Genomic DNA, 19,474 nt, shown 5'->3' with positions numbered 1-19,474 from the left:
GTCAAATTGGCAGCAAGTTCACCCTTTTGCTGTCCTTGAAGCAAAACGCAGGATGCTGAATCTCAGACTGTTGTTCGTGATGCCAATCAGAATCAGTCACTCACTTTCAACTAAAAGAATGAAAAATGAACTTACTTCTGATTCATTAAAGCATTTCAGAGTAATGATACCATTAATAAATCATATTAGGCCTAAAAAAAGGGCCAGACTCTTCAACATAATGTTTACACTTTACAGCAAGCCATTATACTTGAAGAAGAGGATAAAAAAATCCTTCCATTTTTAATAGTCGTTTCTCATGTATCTTGAAGCTCTGTTGTCATGTACATACATATTTAGTTTGTTATGTCTTCTTGTTGAATGACTCTTAACATTAAATAGTGTTTCTCTTTGTCTTGGAGAGTTTTGCATTCACATGCACCGATGAACTAGATAATAGACCCCTGTTAATTTGGGTGGAAGGAAAGGCAATACAAAATAAGGAGATGATCAGCATACTATCAATAAAGAAAAGGAAGTCACATAGAGATTGTGGTAGCTACACTTTGTTGTCAATTTGAGGCTTACGAGTGAAGGGGTGGAGTTTAGCCTGACAATCAGGTTGCAGCTTGATGACCTCATCTTTAGGCGCTAAGGAGATACATATCTCACTGGAGGCGGGACAGATGCTTACACCCTTGAAGACTCTCTACTGACGAAGTAGACTCCCTGGAAGACATTGCAGCTGATAAGACACATGGAGCTATGCTAGTGCCCTAAGATAGAGGAGACCCCTACCAGTGCTGAGATGCTTACAATGACACTGGATCCACAAGACTTCCCACCCACTGGCCTGTGAACTTCCTGCATTTGGCATCATTGTTTGTATTTTGTGAGCCTGAAGAGGACTTTATAGATTGGTATCAGACATATGGACTAATACCAGACTTATGGACTTGCTCTGGACTGGGCTGGGATGTTTTCTCAATATTCAATTGCTCTTGTATATAAAGCTCTTTCATATACACATATGAGTGTCTATGAATTTGTTTTTCTAGTCTACCTGGACTACACAAAGGTGCACAGAAAACCAAAAAATAAATATTATCATATTACACATTATTATACACATTCATGCAATGCCAAATATTATTTATAATAAATAAAAACCTATGGGTAGCTATATGCAAGAGCTTCAAAAAGTTCATGGGAAAATTGAATTAAACCAGCAATGAATTTTTTCCATGAATTTTTGAAGCTACCCTGAATAGGCAAACAAGCAAGTTGAATATCTCTGATAGGTGAAAGGGACTATTCTCATGATCATATATATGTAAATTTTGCAGAGGCTATTTCTACATATGTATTTGTGTGCTGTAAATATATCCATATAGATATATTGCCCACCTCCCAGGGGAATGAAAAACAGAAATATGGGGGAAGGGAGACAACTAACAGTGTAAGACACGAAATAACAACAATAATATATAATTAATCAAGGTTTGATGAGGGTGGGAATGGGGGGGAGGGAGGGAAAAAAAAGGGGAACTGATACCAAGGGCTCAAGTAGAAAAAAAAATGTTTAGGAAAAGTTGACATTTATGTACAAGTGTGCTTAATAAAATTGAATGATGGATTGCCATAAGATTTGTAAAAAGCCCCCCAATAAAATGAATAATTATATATCTATCTATATAGAGATATATCCATGTATATGATAGAGGCCAACCCATATCCGTCAGTTTGTGATGGCTTATGTGTTTCTGTGAGTAGAAGCTATGCCATCATTGTCTCAAATACCAGTTGGGTCATCTAGGGAGAACGTGATTCTGTAGAGCTTCCAGACTAAGCACAGACTACAAAGAAGGAAGAAGCCATCCCCTTCTGAGGAACTAACCACTGAAAACCTCATGACTAGCAGCAGGGTATCACATCGTCAGATACAACACCAGAAAAAGAGCCCCTCGGGCAGTCAAAATATGATGCAGGAAGAGCTGACTTCTTAAAGTAGTGTCGAACTTAAAGATGTGAATGGAGTAAAGCTTTTGAGACCTGATTTGCTAATGTGACAGAAGTCAAAATGAGACGAAACTGCAAATGTCAATTAATAATCAGAATGTGTAATTTATGAAGTATGAATCTAGGATATTTGGTGTCATTAAAAATGAAATTGAATGCATAAAGATCAATATCCTGGGTATGAGTGAGCTGAAATGGATTGGTATTGGCCAATTTGAATCAGAAAATCCTAGGGTTTACTATGTTGAGAGGGGCAAATTCAAGATAAATGATATCACATTCATCCACAAAAAGTACAGTTAGATATATCTTAAGCACAATGCTGTCTGAGATAGGGTAATATCTACAGGCTTAGATGGAAGTGTAGTTAATACAGCTATTATTCAATTTTATATACCAGCCACAAAAACTAGTGATGAAGAAAGTGAAGAATTCAACCAAAGACTTCAGCCTAAAATTGATGCAATTGAGATGCACTGATAATTATTGGAGTTTGGAATGAGAAAGTTGAAAACAGAGAGGAAGGAACAGTAGTTGGAAAATATAGACTTGGTGATAGAAACAAAGCTGAAGATCACATGATAGAAATGGAGCAAGATCAACAACTTCTTCCCTGCAAATACCTTTCTTCAACAACAAAAACAGTGACTAAAAATGTGGAGTTGGCCAGAATATACAAGAATCAAATTGTCCATCTGTAGGAAGAGATAATGGAGAAGTTCAATATCAGCAGCCAAGATGAGGCCAGAGGCTGATGAGAAGAGACCATCAATTTCTGATAAGTGAGTTCTGATTGAAGTTAAAGCAAATTAAAATGAGTGCCTGAGAGTCAAAATACAACCTTGAGAACATCCCATCCAGATTTGTAGTGATGCATTAAACACGAATGACAGAAGACTTGATGAGCTGGAGGCGGCATCTAGGACCTCATACATGATGAAAGCATGAGGTCATTAGGAAGACAGGAAAGAAAGAAAAGATCAAAGTGGATGTCACAAGAGACTCTGAAGTTACTCTGGATCATAGAATAGTTAAAGCAAGTGGAAGAAATGATGACGTAAAAGAGCTGAACAGAACCTTTCAAAGGGCATCTTGAGAAGACAAAGTAAAGTATTTTAATGAAATGTGTAAAGACCTGGAATTAGAAAGCCTAAAAAGGAAAAACACACTCAACATATCTCAAGCTGAAAGAACTGAAGGAAGAATTCAAGTTTCAAGTAGAAATAGTGAAGGATTCTATGTGGAAAATATGGACTGGTGCAGGAAGCATCAAAAGAAGGAAGGACTCAGTCATTGGACTGAAAAATAATGGTTTGACATTGAACAGTTACAAGAGGTAAAAGGAGGCCAAGGACTGATGGGACTGGAGGAAAATGTCCAAGTTGCACTGAGGACATTAGGAAAGCATAAGGTTCCCGAATTGACAATAAAGCAATTGAAATGTTTGAACAAACTGATAAAGCACCTGAAACACTCACTCAGGTATGTCAGGAAGTTTAGAAGACCGCTCCTTGGGCAACTGACTGGAAGAGATCCATTTTTGTACCCCTTCTAAAGAAAGGTGACTCAATAGAATGCAGAAAATTTTTAAACAATATTATTAATATCATATGCAAGTAAAATTTTGGTGATCACTATTCAACAGTGTTTGCAACAGTACATCAACTGGAAGCTGCCAGAAATTTAAGTCAGACCCAGAAGAGGATAGAGCGTATCATTGTCAGATGAAGCTTAGCTAGAAGCAGGGAATACCAGAAAGATGTTTGCTTTTATAAAAATGACTAGGCAAAAGCATTTGACTGTGCAGATCATAAAAAGCTCTGGATATCTGTATAAAGAATGGGAATTCTGGAACACATAATTGTACTCATGCAGAATCTGTATATGGACCAAGAGGTCATCGTTTGAACAAAATAGGAATACTATGCTATTTAAAATCAGGACAGGTGTGTACCAGCGATGTAATTCTTTCACCATATTTGTTCAATCTGTACACTGAGCAAATAATCAAAGAAGCTATACTATATGTGGCTTTAGCGTTGAATGAAAGCTTATAAACAACCTTCTATATGCAGATGACACACCCTGCATGCTGAAAGTAAAGAAGACTTTCTGATGAAGCACTTGCGGATAAAGATCAAGGAAGCAGCCATCCATACGGATTACAACCCGATATAAAGCAAACCAGAATCCTCACAACTGGACCAATAGTTTACATTGAAATAAATGGGGGAAAGATTAAAGTTATCAAGAATTTCATTTTGCTTGGATCTACAATCAATGCTCATGGAAGCAGCAGTCAAAAAAACACAATGATGTATTGCATTTGGCAAATTTGTTGAATGAGACCCCTTTACATTTTTGAAGAGTAAGGATGTCAATTGAGGCCTAAGGTGCACCTATCCCAAGCCATAATATTTTCAACTGCCTCCTATGCATGTGAAAGTTGACACTGAATAAGAAAGGGCAAAGAAGAGTCAATGTATTTGAATTATGATGCTGGTGAAGAATCTTTTAAGTAGACTGCTGAAAGAACAAGCAAATCTGTCTTGGAAGAAATATAGCCAGCATTCTCCTTAGAAGAAAGTACGGTAAGATTTTTATCTCACAAAATTGGGACATGGTATCAGGAAAGTCCAGTCCCTGTAAAAGAACTCCTGGTTGGTAAGTAAAGGGTGGGTGGAAAAGAGGAAGACCTTCAAGGAGATATTCTAACACTGAGGCTACAAGAATGGTTCACACCTAACAACATTATGAGGATGGTGCAGGGTGGGACAATGTTTCATTCTGTGGGATGCAGAGTCCCTAGGAGTTAGAACTAACACCTAACAACCTAACAACAACATGCATTAGAGAAATCAAGGGGCAAACCTATGAACACTTCCTCTTTACAGGGAAACAATTTGAAATAATAAATCATTGAGCACAGGGGCCTACAACAACCATCTTGGGGCATAAGTAACGCAACATGCATAGTCTGCCAAGACAATGTTCTACATCCTACTGCAGTGAGCAGTGAGCTGGGTCTTAAAAGACTGAGTGATTATCTAAGGTGCAACTATTGGTCTCTCTCAGTTCAACGTACCATAAAGAAAACCAAAGCCACATGTAAACACAATGTACACATGGCTAACGGAGCATGGAGTATGTGAACTTCAATCTTGCCTGTAGGACCTGAGACCAGAATAACTAGAAGGTGCCTGACTACCACCAATTCTGAAAGGAATCACTGTAGAACATCCTGGAAAGAGTGGGGTAAGAGTGTGAAAAAATAAATTCAAAATCATAAAAAACAAAACAGGCTTACTGGTCTGGTAGAAATTAGTAGAACCCTTAAGGCTGTGGACTGCAGTGACGCTGCCAGCCTGGAACAGAGTGGAGTTCTAAGACTCACTTATCAGTCAAACTGTAGCTGGTCTTTAAGATGAATAATAATAATACTAAAGGCATACACAGTCCTTAAAACCGTGGGCCATAGGTTCAAAGGGTAGCTTTGCCCAAGGATAAAGTCCAGAAGGCAGGAAGAGGTAAGAAAGAAGGGCAAATGGAAATGATAAAGACAGCAAAGAAGTGGGAAAAACACGGTTATGTTGTAGCTATGGCAATCAAAATTACAAAACAAACTGGGTATGAATTGTTGAATGGAAAACTAGTACGGTTTGTAAACGTTCTCTCAAATCACAGTAAGAAGTTAAAAAGAAGCAAAATCGAACCCTACAGCAGGCGTCATGAAGAAAACCACACAGGGAGCTGTCTTGTTGTATTGCTTATTCCTTGGTGTTTATTCCCTTCTCAGTTCTCTTGCTATTGGAGTTCTCTGTTGGGGCTTTGTATTTTTCCAGTTTTAGTCATAATCTGTGGGAGAGATAAAGCAGTGTGCTCACCCCATGTTGATTGCAATAAGAATGCACAAAACAGACGTATGAAAAAAATCTTAAATAAATATTTGTGACCCCCCAAAAGGCTACTGAGTATTACTAAATCCTACTATTCAGATAAATTATGATCAGTACATTTAAGACAATTAAAGAATAACAGCAGGTACACTCAAAAATTTTCTTCACAGATCAGTTTTATTTAATTAACGGGATTTGAATTTTCCTGTATATATATTATCTTACATATTAAATGATGTCACCACTCCTTAACATAGCTCCATTTGGCAGGTAGTTCAATGGACCCATGTATGGACAAATGCAATTATTTTTGGCATTTCTATGCAATGAATAATGTTCTCTTAATTTTTTGTTTGTTTTTCTTCTTGAGTGAAATGACACCTTAAATGTTAATGATTTTTGTCTTGTTTAAGAGTAAATTGCTTCTTAGAAAAATAATTTTAACATTTGTACAATATAATAATGTATACAATAGCATCTGCATGGTTTATGCACAACTATTATAACTTAAAATGCATTACCATTCCTTGATGATATACTATATTAAAATGGTTTGATTAAAAAGGGAACAATTTAACTTATCTGTAATAATTGTCATATCTTCAATAAATTCTTCCTTTTCAAATTCCCATACATATTTTTTTCTTGAGAGAATGAAATTAAATTACAAAAGATTACCTTGCTCCATTTCTTACAGTCATTCTTAGCACAGTACTTCACCTATCTTCACCACAGCTTCTGTGCTATAAAGTTGGCATAACACCAACCATTTTGCATTATCCATCACCTGTCTGTCAGTTTGTCCTGTAGAGGTGGCTTGTGTGTTGCTGTGATCCTGGAAGCTGTGTCACTGGCATTTCAGTACCAGCAGGCTCACCCAAAGTGAACATGTTTCAGTAGAGCTTCCAGACTAAGCATAGACTATCCACTTCAAACCCTATGGACAGCATTAAAACTGTGTCAATTATTGAAAACCTGATGACCAGAAGTAGAATATGAGCGTGCCAGAAGATGAGCTCCTTAAAATAAGATTGAGAAAGAGCTGTGCTTTCCAAGCAGAGCCGACCCTAATGATGCGTGGGGGGTGGGGGGGTGGGGGGGGGCACTGGAGTGAAGCCTGTGAGAGCAAAGCCTTTGGGACCTTCATTGCTTGATGGGGCACAATTCAAACTAAGAAGAAATAGCAATATACATCAACTAATACAGAATTTGGAATGTAAGAAGACTGAGTCTAGAAAAATTGGAAGTGTTCAAAATGAAATGGAACACATAGATCGATATTTTAGGTGTTAGTGAGCTGAAATATACTGGTATTAGCCATTTTGAGTCAGAAAACCATATTTACTATGCCAAGAATGACATAAGCAAGAGAAATGGTGCTGCATTCAACATCAACAAGGGCATTCCAAGTACTATCTTCAAGTACAATGCTATCGTGATAGGGTAACATCTATCCTCATATAAAAAAAACCAAACAATACAACATTACTCAAATTTATGCAACCATCACAGAAGCTAGTGTTGAAAACATTGGTTCTTTCTGATGTGCCTAGGATCGCTATGGGTCAGAACTGACTGGATGGCACGTAACAACAACAGCAACAATATCCAGAGCCTGGGTCTTATCAAGAACCAGGATCATTTTGTCTAAATCCTGCCATGATGACTCCTCTTGTGCATTCCTGAATCCCTGTCTTGCACTGATTCCAACAGACTCGCATCAACAACCTTTTGTAGCCATGTGAAAGATTTCCCATATAATGTAAATGTTTCTGTTCTCCAGCTTTGAGGCAGACCACCAGACATGTTCAGCACTGTTATTTAAAGTTCATCTACACCAGGCTTCCTGGTAGGCAGTGGTGAGAACATTGAGACCATGAAAAGGTTACTAGCACATTTTGTGGATCAGTAAAGCTGATAAATTTGGAGGACAAGAGTAATGATTTTCTCTAAGTTACAGAGAATGCACCAAGTAACCTTAGTCTACATAACTACCCTGCCCTTGGTTAATATTTTTCCCCTTTAGAATACTGTGAAGTTATTATGACCCATAATTTCCTAAATATTTTGAGCTGTTTTATGTGTGTGTAAGCTCACTTTGCTGCTAAAAACACAAACAATAAAGAGCTTGCTCATGTAAACACTGGAACCTTATTAAGCTACATTTTAAAAAATTATCTTGTTGGAAACTAGAGGAAAATGAATTTAAAAAGCCATGTCGTCTTAATTATCTCAGCCCCCAAAAAAGACTTCTCAAATAAACTCTAATGATTACCAACTAATCTCTAAAGTATTATAAGCACTTGACCATTTTTTTTAATGAAAGCTTCTAAAAATGGATTGTGACAGTTGTGTGAACAGCACAAGAGAATACTGAATGGTTTAAAGTCAGGAAAGGTGCGTGTTAGGGTTGTATCCAATCTATATCCCAAGCAAATCATCAGAGAAGCTAGATTAGATGAAGAAGGGTGCACCATTAGGGGTGGAGGGAGGCTTATTAAAACCTGCGTATGCAGGTGGCACAACCTTGCTTGTTGAAAAAGTGAGGAGTAATTGAAGCACTTGATGATGTAGATCAAGGATGATAACCTTCAGTATGGATTACAACTTAATGTCAGGATGACCAAAATCCTCACAGCTGGACCAATAACATCATGATAAATGGAGAAAAAGTTGAAGTTGTCAAGGATTTTGTCTTGCTTGAATTTACAATCAATGCTTATGGAAGCAGCAGCCAAGAGAGCCAATGGCATATTGTATTAGGCAGATTTTCAGCACAAGATTTCTTTAGAGTACCGAAGAGCAAGGCTGTTACTTTGAGGACTATGGTGCGCCTGACTCATGCCATGATAATCTAAATTGCATTATATGCATGTGAAAGTTGGACACTGAATAAGGAAGACAAAAGAAAAATGAATGCATTTAAATTGTTGTGCTGGAGAAGAATATTGAAAGTATCATGGACTGCTAAAAGGACAAACCAATCTGTATCGGAAGAATTAAGACTTTGTTTTACATGGTAGAGACCAGTCCTTGGAGAAGAACATCATGCTTGGCAGAGAAGGGCAGTGAAAAAGAGAAGGCCCACATCAAGATGGATTGACACAGTGGCTGATCAATGGGCTCAGGCTGGCGCAGGACTGTGCAGTGCTTACTTCTGTTGTGCATGGGGTCGCTGTAGACAGGAGCTGGCTCAATGGCACCTAACAAGTTCTAAAATGGTTAGATGTGTGATACACTGTCATTACTCACCTTACTCTAAATCCCTGTTGGAGAAAATAGACTATTCCTTAGTATCATAATGTGATAGGGAAATCTATAGAAATCATGTTTCTGAACACAAGTTTTAATGTTTTAACCCACTGCACAGAAATATAAAACAATACATAATTTCAAAGTTAATGAAGGCATGTTTAAAAATCCTAAGAATGAAGGAACACATAACACAAAAGAAAATATGCTTATGCTAAGCATGAGCATTTATAAGGCATAAAAGGTGCATGAAGAGAGGGGTATGAATGAAATTGTTTATCATTTTGCCACAGGTGCAAAATGTGTGAAAATGAGGGAATGGTGTGGTGATATAGTGCCTGAAAGGAGCAAACAATGTAACTGCCCTTATAATCTTATTTGCGGATAATAGGAAATAAATATACTTTGAAAATCATGAGATAGTTATGTCCATAATATAGACACATGGAAGCAATGTGGGTGGTGAACTCATGACAGAACAGATGAAAGAAAGAGAGATATTTTAAGGCCTTGGCAAAATTCAAGTAATAAAACTATTATATTTATTCGATTTTCTGTATTAGAAGGATTTTATCAAAGGCAGAATGATATATTTGCAATTAAATGTTAAATGATTCAATAATTATTCATTTAATAAGCACTTTTTAGATACCTACCAGGAAATAAGCATTGATAAAACACAAAAATAAATAACAATATGTGTAAATATAGTAATGTTTGCCATAATGTTACCCCAAATGCAAAATTTGCAAGTCCTCAAAAGACCTACATTTATTATATTGGTTTAAATATCTATACTCCTAATATGTACATGTTGTATATATTTATTAATATATATACATATTTGCAATTTTTGGAAGGCATAATCTTTTGCAACATTATCTTTTATTTAACAAAATACAAAAATTCCCATTCTTACTTATATTATCTAAATGTTTTTCATTATAATTATAGCATATTCTTGTATATCTTTTGTATATGTAGATATATATAAGGAATATATAAACATGTTATAAATATGATAAAATATATTCAATTATATACATAATTTTAAATTGTGTACTAAAAATAAAGATATGCAAATTGTTCATGATATGTTAAAGGAAAAATCATGTAACTATATGTGCTTTAAAAATAGTTTATAAAATGACTGTGGTAATTATATAATCTGTTGTCAATTTGAGAGGATTATGAGTGAAAGGGTGGAGTCTAGCCTGTCAATCAATGAGGCCTCTGTGTGGGCATGGCCGTCCCCTGAGGATTCTGGGAATTCCTGTATTTCCTCCTGGGAGGCAGGAGACTCTCTGTCTCTGGGCTCACTCCTAGACAGTCATTGCAGCCGACAAGACGCATGGAACTATGCTAGTGCCCTGAGCTGGAGAAACCATGTGGAGACCCCATGTAGATAGGCTGATGGCAGTCAGAACCTTGGAGCTGAAGGAACCATGTGGAGACCTCTGCAAATGTTGATATGCCTCTACCCACATTGGATCCACAAGACTTCCCACCCACTGGCCTGTGATTGTCCTGCATTCGGCATCATGGCATGTGTTACATGAGCTGAAGAGGACTTTACAGATTGGTATTGGTCATATGGGCAAATATCAGACTTATGAACTTTATCTGAACTGGGCTGGGATGTTTTCTCAATATTCAACTGTTCTTGTACATAAAGCTCTTTCTTATACTCATATGAGTGTCCATGAATTTGTTTTTTCTAGTCTACCCGGACTAACACAATGATGATGGCAACATATGTACAAATGTGTTTGATACAATTGATGTATGGATCATTTTAAGAGCTGTAAGAACCCACAATAAAATGATTTTTAAAAATAAATTAAAAATAAGTAAATTATATAGATATAATTTGAAAAATAATAAAAATAAAAGTATAAATATAATAGGAAAAATACTACATATACAAGCAAGACAACAGGTAAAGTGTTAACAACTAGGAAAATACATTATGGTGATATTTACTATCTTTTTAAAATTTTCAATAGTGGATGGTATTGGAAAGAGGAAAAGGTTGCCAAAAATAATGCCATCAAAACGTATTTATCTTTTTTTAGGTGCAATGTCCAAATAAATACTTGCAACGAACTAGTCTATAAGTATGTAAATAACCATGAGCATAGGTGCAGAAATAATTTCATTTTGAAAAATTAGTACAAGACTAGTCCCAAGAAAGTGGAAGTTAAATATGTCCCAAATGTCTCCCTTTTCAAAAGTGCTATACCGGGTCACGCCCTGACATCATCCACCACTCCTTCCCTTCGTGTAGTCCTTGACACTCCAGGGGTCTGCAATGGCCATGCAGAACTTACAACGTGAAGGAACCTCTTGTAGTTGTGGGGGCTGGTAAGGTTTGGGAATGGCATAGAGTTTTGTGGAAATCTTGGCTCTATGATTTATTGTGTGCAAGTCCTTGGGCACGTGATTTAGCCAGTCAAATTTCTATTGTCAGATCTATAGAACAGAGCTGATAATCGCTACCTTAGGAGGACGTTGTTAAGAATAAGTAAGTAAAACTTTTGAAGTGCCGAGTATAGATTATTGAAGACTAAAAACCATGTTATCCATTATCTCATTTTACCAAGATGATCTTTTCATACAATCCACAGTTTGAGAGCTTTTAGCATACATAGTGCATTAAACAAGGACAAACATCTTTCTGGTATTCTTCGCTTTGAGACAAGATTTTTCTGATATCAGCCAAGTCATTCCACATCCTCAACTTAATATGGCTTAAATTACTGAGTTCTCTGTCAAGATATTGCTGCAACTGTTTTTTCATTATCTTCAGCAACATTGTACTTCTATGTGATATCTATGGTACTGTTTGATGATGTCTGTCTTCTTGGATCATTATTCTTTAAAATGGGCACACATATGAATCTTTTCCAGATAACCACATTTCAAATTTCTCTGCAAAGATAAGTGAATGCTCCTGATTTGCAGTCTTCTGTTGAAACATCTCACTAAGCATTCTGTCAGTTCTTGGAGCACTGTTTTTCACCAGTGGTCTCAGTGAAGTTTGGACAGCTTCCTTCAGGACCACTGGTTCTGGAGAATGTGCTACCTAAAGTCTTTATTGGAACCCATTTTATTCCTCCCATTTTTTTATGTTTCCTGCATCGTTCAATATTTTGCTCATAGGATACTTCTATCTTGCATTTCTTGAATTTCTTCTTCAGTTCTTTCATCTGGGGAAATTCTGAGTGTGTCAAAGGTGTCAAATATTTCATTTTACTTGAATCCGCATTCAAAACTCATGGAAGCAACTATCAAGAATTGTTTAAAAACACTATATCAGACAATATGCTGCAAACACCTCTTTAAGGTATTAAAAACAAAAAAACAAAGATGTCATTAAGGTGCACCTGACTATAACCATGAACTGTGATATTTTAAAACATCCCTAAGCATTAAAAAGTCGGGAAATGAATAAAGACAGACAAACAATGTATGCATTTGAGCTAGGTTGCGGGCAAAGAAGATTGAATACACCACAGACTACCAGAAGAGTATACAAATCTGTCTTGAATGAAGTACAACCAGAGAGCTCCTTAGAAGCAAGGGAAGAGAGATGATGTCTCATGTACTTTGAACTTCCTATCAGGAGGGACCAATTCCTGCATTAGGACATCATGGTTGACAAAGTAGAGGGTCAGGGGGAAAAAAAAAAAAGGAAGACTCAAAACGTGGATTGACATAGTGCCTGAAGATTGAGCACAGAGAGCAACAACATTGACAGCACAGGACTGGGCAGTGCTTGGTTCTGTTGCACCCTGGGTTGCTATGGGTCTGGACCAGCATGAGGGCACCTAGCAACAAAATCATGCAGGCACATCAGGCATCAGTGCCTATTTGTCAGGGTATATCTGTGGAATCATGATTTAAATATTTCCTCTCACAGCATATAACTAACAATTTTGCAGTTATTTCTTAAAGAAAGTATGTAACATTTTAGTTCACATCAAACATTGGTCCTGCCCAGGCTGTAAAACATATTATTGGTCAGATATCATTTGCATTATTCTGTTGTCTTATTTCAACAACATTCATTGCAAAATCGATATAGAATATTTTAAACTTCAACTTTTCTATTTGGTTTTATCATTTCTTTGATCTTCCACGTGACTGGATTATTTCTTGATTTTCCCCCCTAGGAAGACTATATGGCTTAAACTTTTTTTTAAAATTGCATAATTGAGAATGACAAAGCATATGGATTGTGATAAGAACTGTAAGAGCCCCCAATAAAATGATTTTTTTTAAAAAAAGAGAAAACGACAAAGTATTTTGAAACTTTGCATAACTGAGAATGGCATTGTATTGTTTTCTATCATGATAACATCCTGGTTTGAATGTAACTTTCCCAGTGAACATTCTATTCAATATCTTCATATATATAATATTGTGGAGGATATACCAGACACCAGAGAGCATTTCTGTACTTTGCTATGCATTTTAGCTTAAACTTCTTAGGAGATGCTTAATACTTTGAACTTTAAATGCTACCAGGCTTGTATCTGCACTGTTTTTTGTGGAGCATCCTCACCATGTGCTTGGTGAGACCTTATGAGCTCAAACCTTTCTTCTCCTCAGGAGACTTAACCTCTTACATCTTTATTGTTTTTGGCCCATTTGCTCTGGTCTTTTCTTTGGGAACTAATTCTTGTGTATTAGTTGTCTTTTGGTGAAACTGAAGGTAATCATTTCCCTTATCTGATGTCTTTTTCTCTTTGTCCATTTCCTCTGTAACTTAAAGGGTATCTCATGTCTGTTTTCCACAATATTAAATTTTTTAGACTGAACCATACTGCTCCTAGTGTAATTTATTTTGCTTTTTAGTATCCATAAATTTCTTACTTTATGCATATTCCTTTTGTCTTAATGACAATCATAAAGCATAAATCCAGGTTTATTTTAACTAGGAAAACCTTTACATAACAACTAGGGACTGGAGAGTTTATTTCCTTGCAGGATATAATTAATTTTCTTTCTTTCTTTTTAATCGTTTGATTAGGGGCTCATACAACTCTTATCGCAATCCATACATACATCAATTGTGTAAACCACATTTGTACATTCATTACCCTCATCATTCTCAAAACGTTTGCTCTCCACCTAAGCCCCTGGCATCAGCTCCTTATTTTTTCCCCTCCTTCCCTGCTCCCCTCTCCCTCGGGAGCCCTTGATAATTTATAAATTATTATTTTGTCATATCTTGCCCTGTCCAACGTCTCCCTTCACCCATTTTTCTGTTAGGATATAATTAATTTTCTTTCTGCTCAGAGAGCAATGTGGCAAGTTAATAAGCTATGGCCAAATTGGTTCAACATGTCTACACTGATTTCTATCTACTTTTAAAATTCAATATAAACTATTCTGTTCTTGGTTACTCCTTCATTGTTGGCACATAAATCTCTAGATATATGAGAAGCAGCAGAAAATTTAACACTTACAAAATGTTGCCTTGGATTCTTTTATAAGAATAATGGAATCTGTAAGCAACTGGACATTCCCTTATGGAAGGGTCTCAGGGAGGAGACAAGCCAGTCAGGGTGCAGTGTAGCAACGATGAAATATATAACTTTCCTCTAGTTCCTAAATGCTTCCTTCCCCCCATATCACGATCCCAATTCTACCTTACAAATCTGACTAGACCAGAGGATGTACACTGGTACAGATAGGAACTGGAAATACAGGGAATCCAGGACAGATGAACCCCTCCGACCAGTGGTGAGAGTGGCGATATTGGGAGAGTGGAGGGAAGGTGAGGGAGAAAGGGGGAACAGATTACAAGATCTACATATAACCTCCTCCTTGGGGGACGGACAGCAGAGAAGTGGGTGAGGGAGATGTCGGATGGTGTAAGATATGATAAAATAATAATAATTTATAAATTACCAAGGGTTCAGGGGGCAGGGGGGAGGAGGGCGTGAGGGGAAAAAATGAGGAGCTGATACCAAGGGCTCAAGTAGAAAGCAGGTGTTTTGAGAATGATGAGGGCAACATATGTACAAATGTGCTTGACACAATTGATGTGTATATGGATTGTGATAAGAGTTGTCTGAGCCCCTAATAAAATGATTAAAAATAAAATAAGCTCCTCAAGCAAAGGCAGAGCACAATATAGATCCCTGCCAGATTCTAAGTTACCTGGGGCTGCTGGAACAGAAACCCCACGAGTGGATGCTTTTCACGGGCATTTGTCTTCTCCCAGTTTCAGAGGCGAGAAGTCTGAATTTAGGAGGCGAGGGCACCAGCTGGAGGGGAAGGCTTTTTCCTAGTTCCAGCTTACTTGAGGTGGTAGTAAACCCAACCTCCAATCTTGATAGCAGACCTTTCATACCTTTTCCTTTGTTTAGCCTAAAGAAAGAATGGCATGAATTAGAATTGCAATATATTATCATCTGCCAAATCATAACAACACTATGGGGCAGGGTAGAATTGCGTCTGTGAGTTTCCCAAGACTGTCACTCTTTAAGGGAGTGAGTGGAAAGCCCCATCTTTCTCCCATGGTGGGGCTGGAGGTTTCAAACTGCAGACATTGTAGTTAGCAGCCAGTAGGCCATCAGGGCACTGACTCGATGGTAGTGGGTTTGGGTTTTTGGTGACCATAAGTAACAAAGTCTCAAGTTTTATTCGGACAATTGGCTATCTATTTCATTGTTACCTAACAGAATGAGCCAAAAAAATGAAATGTAGAACTAACTTTGACAGTAATCTACATCTTATTCCTCTCATACATATTCTATTCCATTGGCTCCTTCTACTAGAGGCAGCCAAAATGTGTGTTCATCTTTTTTTGGCTTTAATTTCTGTATAATATTTTACCTAGTTTTATTCTTAAAAAGTGAAAATATTTCTAAGTGGCTTAGAGCTAGTTTTTCTTATAGTATATTTCTGAATTATCCAGCATTATGTTGCTATAGTTCATCTCATCTGAATGTTCTGTAATATTTCATTGTGAGAACTTATGACTATCTGTCCATTCACTCTATTGTTGATGAATACGTGTTTTAAAATACAGTGCTTCTAAAATAGATAATGGCTCTGGATAATAGTTGGAAAGCCTGGTGGCACAGTGGGTTGGTTACACATTGAACTGCTAACGTCAAGGTTGGTGGTTCAAAACCACCAGCGGCATTGCAGGAGAGAGAGAGAAATGTGTTTGCTCCTGTAAAGAGTTAAAGTCTTGGCAGTACAAAGAAGCACTTCTTTTCTGCCCATAGGGTCCCTATGAGTCAGAAGTGACTCACTGCCTGTGGGTGGGTAGAAGAATGGCTAGAATTTATATGGCATCCATAATGTGTGAGACACTGTTTCAAACACGTGGTCTCTAATTACATTTCATTTTTACACATAGAACATGAAGCCATTATCATTATCATCATGACCTTTCGAGTTGATTTATCAAGAAAAGGAGATGTAGCCATGCTATTTAGATTCCTGAAAAGACTAAAACAGAAATGGTCAGACGGATTTACTCTGGTAATAGGAACATGAGCAGGAAGGGGATAGGGAAATTTTCTAAGTTAAAGATGTAAAGTGTTCATTTGAATTAAAGTCAGCATGCTCCTTAGAAATGAACACTTTGTCTCGTACCCTGAAGACGCATTAGCAGGAGGAACCAAGCCCTGGAAAAGGATATCCTGCTTGATAAAGTAGGCCAACAAAACTGCCGAAGACCCTCAGTGAGACGGCCTCACTCAGGAGCTGATGCTGAGCAATGATGCCAATTGGCCCGGACGAAGCAGCATTTCCCTCTGCTGATCATATGGTTGCCATTGGTTTGTTTCCGATACATACAGAATGCATAAGTCCTTTGAGAGCGTTTCACGTTATTAGGAAATGGCAGAATGCAGAAATATTAACTCTAATGAAAGTAATCTGAAAACTGATGCCACTCCCTCTCCAGCATGGTACTAACCCAAGGTCAGCAGTTTAAAACTATCAGCTGTTCCAGCCAAACACCAGACTCACTGTCAACAAGTCAATGCTCACTCATAGTCACGCTCTGTGTGGGTTTCCAAGACAACTGCTTACCTGAGTAGAAAGCTCAGTCTTTCTCCTTGGGAACTGCTGGTTAGTCTCTAACTGCTGACCATGCAGGTCGCAGCCCAACATGTAACCACTACACCACCAGGGCTCCCAAGGAGACACCTGAGGCTTTCTACTCCTGTGAAGCTTCACGGCTTCAAACACCCAAAGGGGCCCTTCTGTTTTGTCCTAGAACATTGCAATGAGTAGAAATCGACTCCGTGGTAATGGGTTTGGAGTTTTGGTTGACTTTATATTCTAAATCATATTAATCAAAATTAAATTGCGGGCTTAATAAGAAACGCGCTTTCTGAGTTGCTTTAATGTTGAATAATGCTGAATACACGTGCTAGAACACCAGTTGCAATGGAGTGCCACCAGTTCAAACAGGCATCTAGGCTAAGAATGGCAATTTGGTGGAGAAGTTATAAATTAGAACTAAAATTTTATGAGCATGTGTTCTTGGAGCGGGGGTGGGGGTAGGGGAGGGGGGCTGTAAAAACACCAAGGCTGCTAATTGCAGTTTCAGTGGAATCTGTCAAAAACCGCACATGGCTAAAACAGACCTTTGTACCAACACATTTAGCTGTTGAATTTCACCCGTGAAGATTCAGAGCTAAGCAATTGTACCTCTTGTGGCAATTGTTATATTCATAACTTAATGTGTAGCATGCCTTTTGATGTGAATTAAGAATGTGATTTGTTGGGAGTATCACTGATTTAAAGGTTCTACATACCAACACTCACTTTGGTATTGTGCTTAAAACTTTCTTCTTTGAGAGAAAGGAAAAAAATATAGCTCAAATTATTTCATTTTTAATTAACTTATCTAAAGCCACGGTTTGCAACCTGTGGGTCGCGACCCCTTTGGGGGGGATGTCGAATGACCCCTTTTACAGGGGTCACCCAATTCATAACAGTATCAAAATTACAGCTATGATGTAGCAACAAAAATAATTTTATGGTTGGGGGTCACCCCAACATGAGGAACTGTACTAAAGGGTCGCAGCACTAGGAAGGTTTGAGAACTACTGATCTAAAGGAACCTAAATTTATCCTGGATTGTAATTCTGGAAACTAAGGTTAAGATAAGAAAAGAATGTTGTGGGGAGAGGAGAGTTGTCATTTGCGGGGAAAGGTCCTGGAGAAATAATATCAAGAGCATATCGGTGTTTAAGGACCACAAAGAGGCCCGGTGAAACTTAGGCATGGAGACAGCGAGCCTGCAAGAGGAGGTTCCACGTGGATGAAGGAAGGCCGATGAGCAGAGTCTATATGACACATGAATACTTACCCCTTGTCACCCGGCTCCCTCTTAGAAGGAGACTTGTTTTTACAAGTATCTAATGTAGATCGATCTTGTTCCCTTTTTGGTTTACTGAGCTCGGTCGGATGGTGTCTGTAAGTTGAACATAGTAATAGGCAGTGAACAGAGTACTTTCTGGAGTTAAAAAGTTAGTAGACAACTTTCATGTTAAATGTTCACTTAAATACCAAACTTTAAAATTTAGCTATGGAGAACTCATAGTGATAACAACACCTGAAGGCTTGGGTAGCTCTAAGTGTACTTCCTTTACTATCTGAAAATGCGGCAGATACTTGGAACTAACTTAACACTATAGTTTCCCTATCTCAGGATAATTTAGATTGTCTCCACACATTGTTTTTTGTTATAACTATTAAATTCTCAAGTTTGGATCTTAATTCCATATGCACATTAATTTTTTTTTTGCCTTCCTGTTTGGTGATTTTCTTTTATATTTTCAATTGTCATATCCAGATTTCTGATTTAATCTTCCAGCACCAATTTTCTCAGTTAAATTAGTTTTGTAAGAGTTAAGAAGGCAGAATTTAACATCACACTGACCTTTCTCAATCCAGCCCCAGCCTGCCTTTCCATTTCCATGTCTCGGCATTTCATTTACACAATCTATAACCCAGGTATATAAAAATATTTCAACCTCCTAACATTCAGTGTTATTTATGTTTTCATATCTTGTGCATGGCCTTCCTTTTCTCTGGAATAACATTGCCTTTTATTTCCAGTAGGTTTTGTTGTCTTGTGTAGAGATACAATATGTATTTATCATTTTTTAAGTAAAATATAATATAAATAAAAAGCGCATATGTTAGGTTTCTGGGTTGGGATTCCTCTGTTCTTGCCCCACCACACTGAAAGAACTGACATGGCAGAAGCATTGTTTGTGATCTGAGTGACTTTCATACGGACAAGGGGAGGTTCAGGTTTTACAGCCTCAAAAATTAGACAGTTT

The sequence above is a fragment of the Echinops telfairi genome, unplaced genomic scaffold (assembly GCF_000313985.2).
Source record: "Echinops telfairi isolate 266 unplaced genomic scaffold, ASM31398v2 ScPeMD7_7410;HRSCAF=8448, whole genome shotgun sequence".
Classification (NCBI taxonomy): Eukaryota; Metazoa; Chordata; class Mammalia; order Afrosoricida; family Tenrecidae; genus Echinops; species Echinops telfairi.
The sequence above is the reverse complement of the archived record's forward strand: the minus strand, read 5'-3'. Positions refer to the sequence as shown.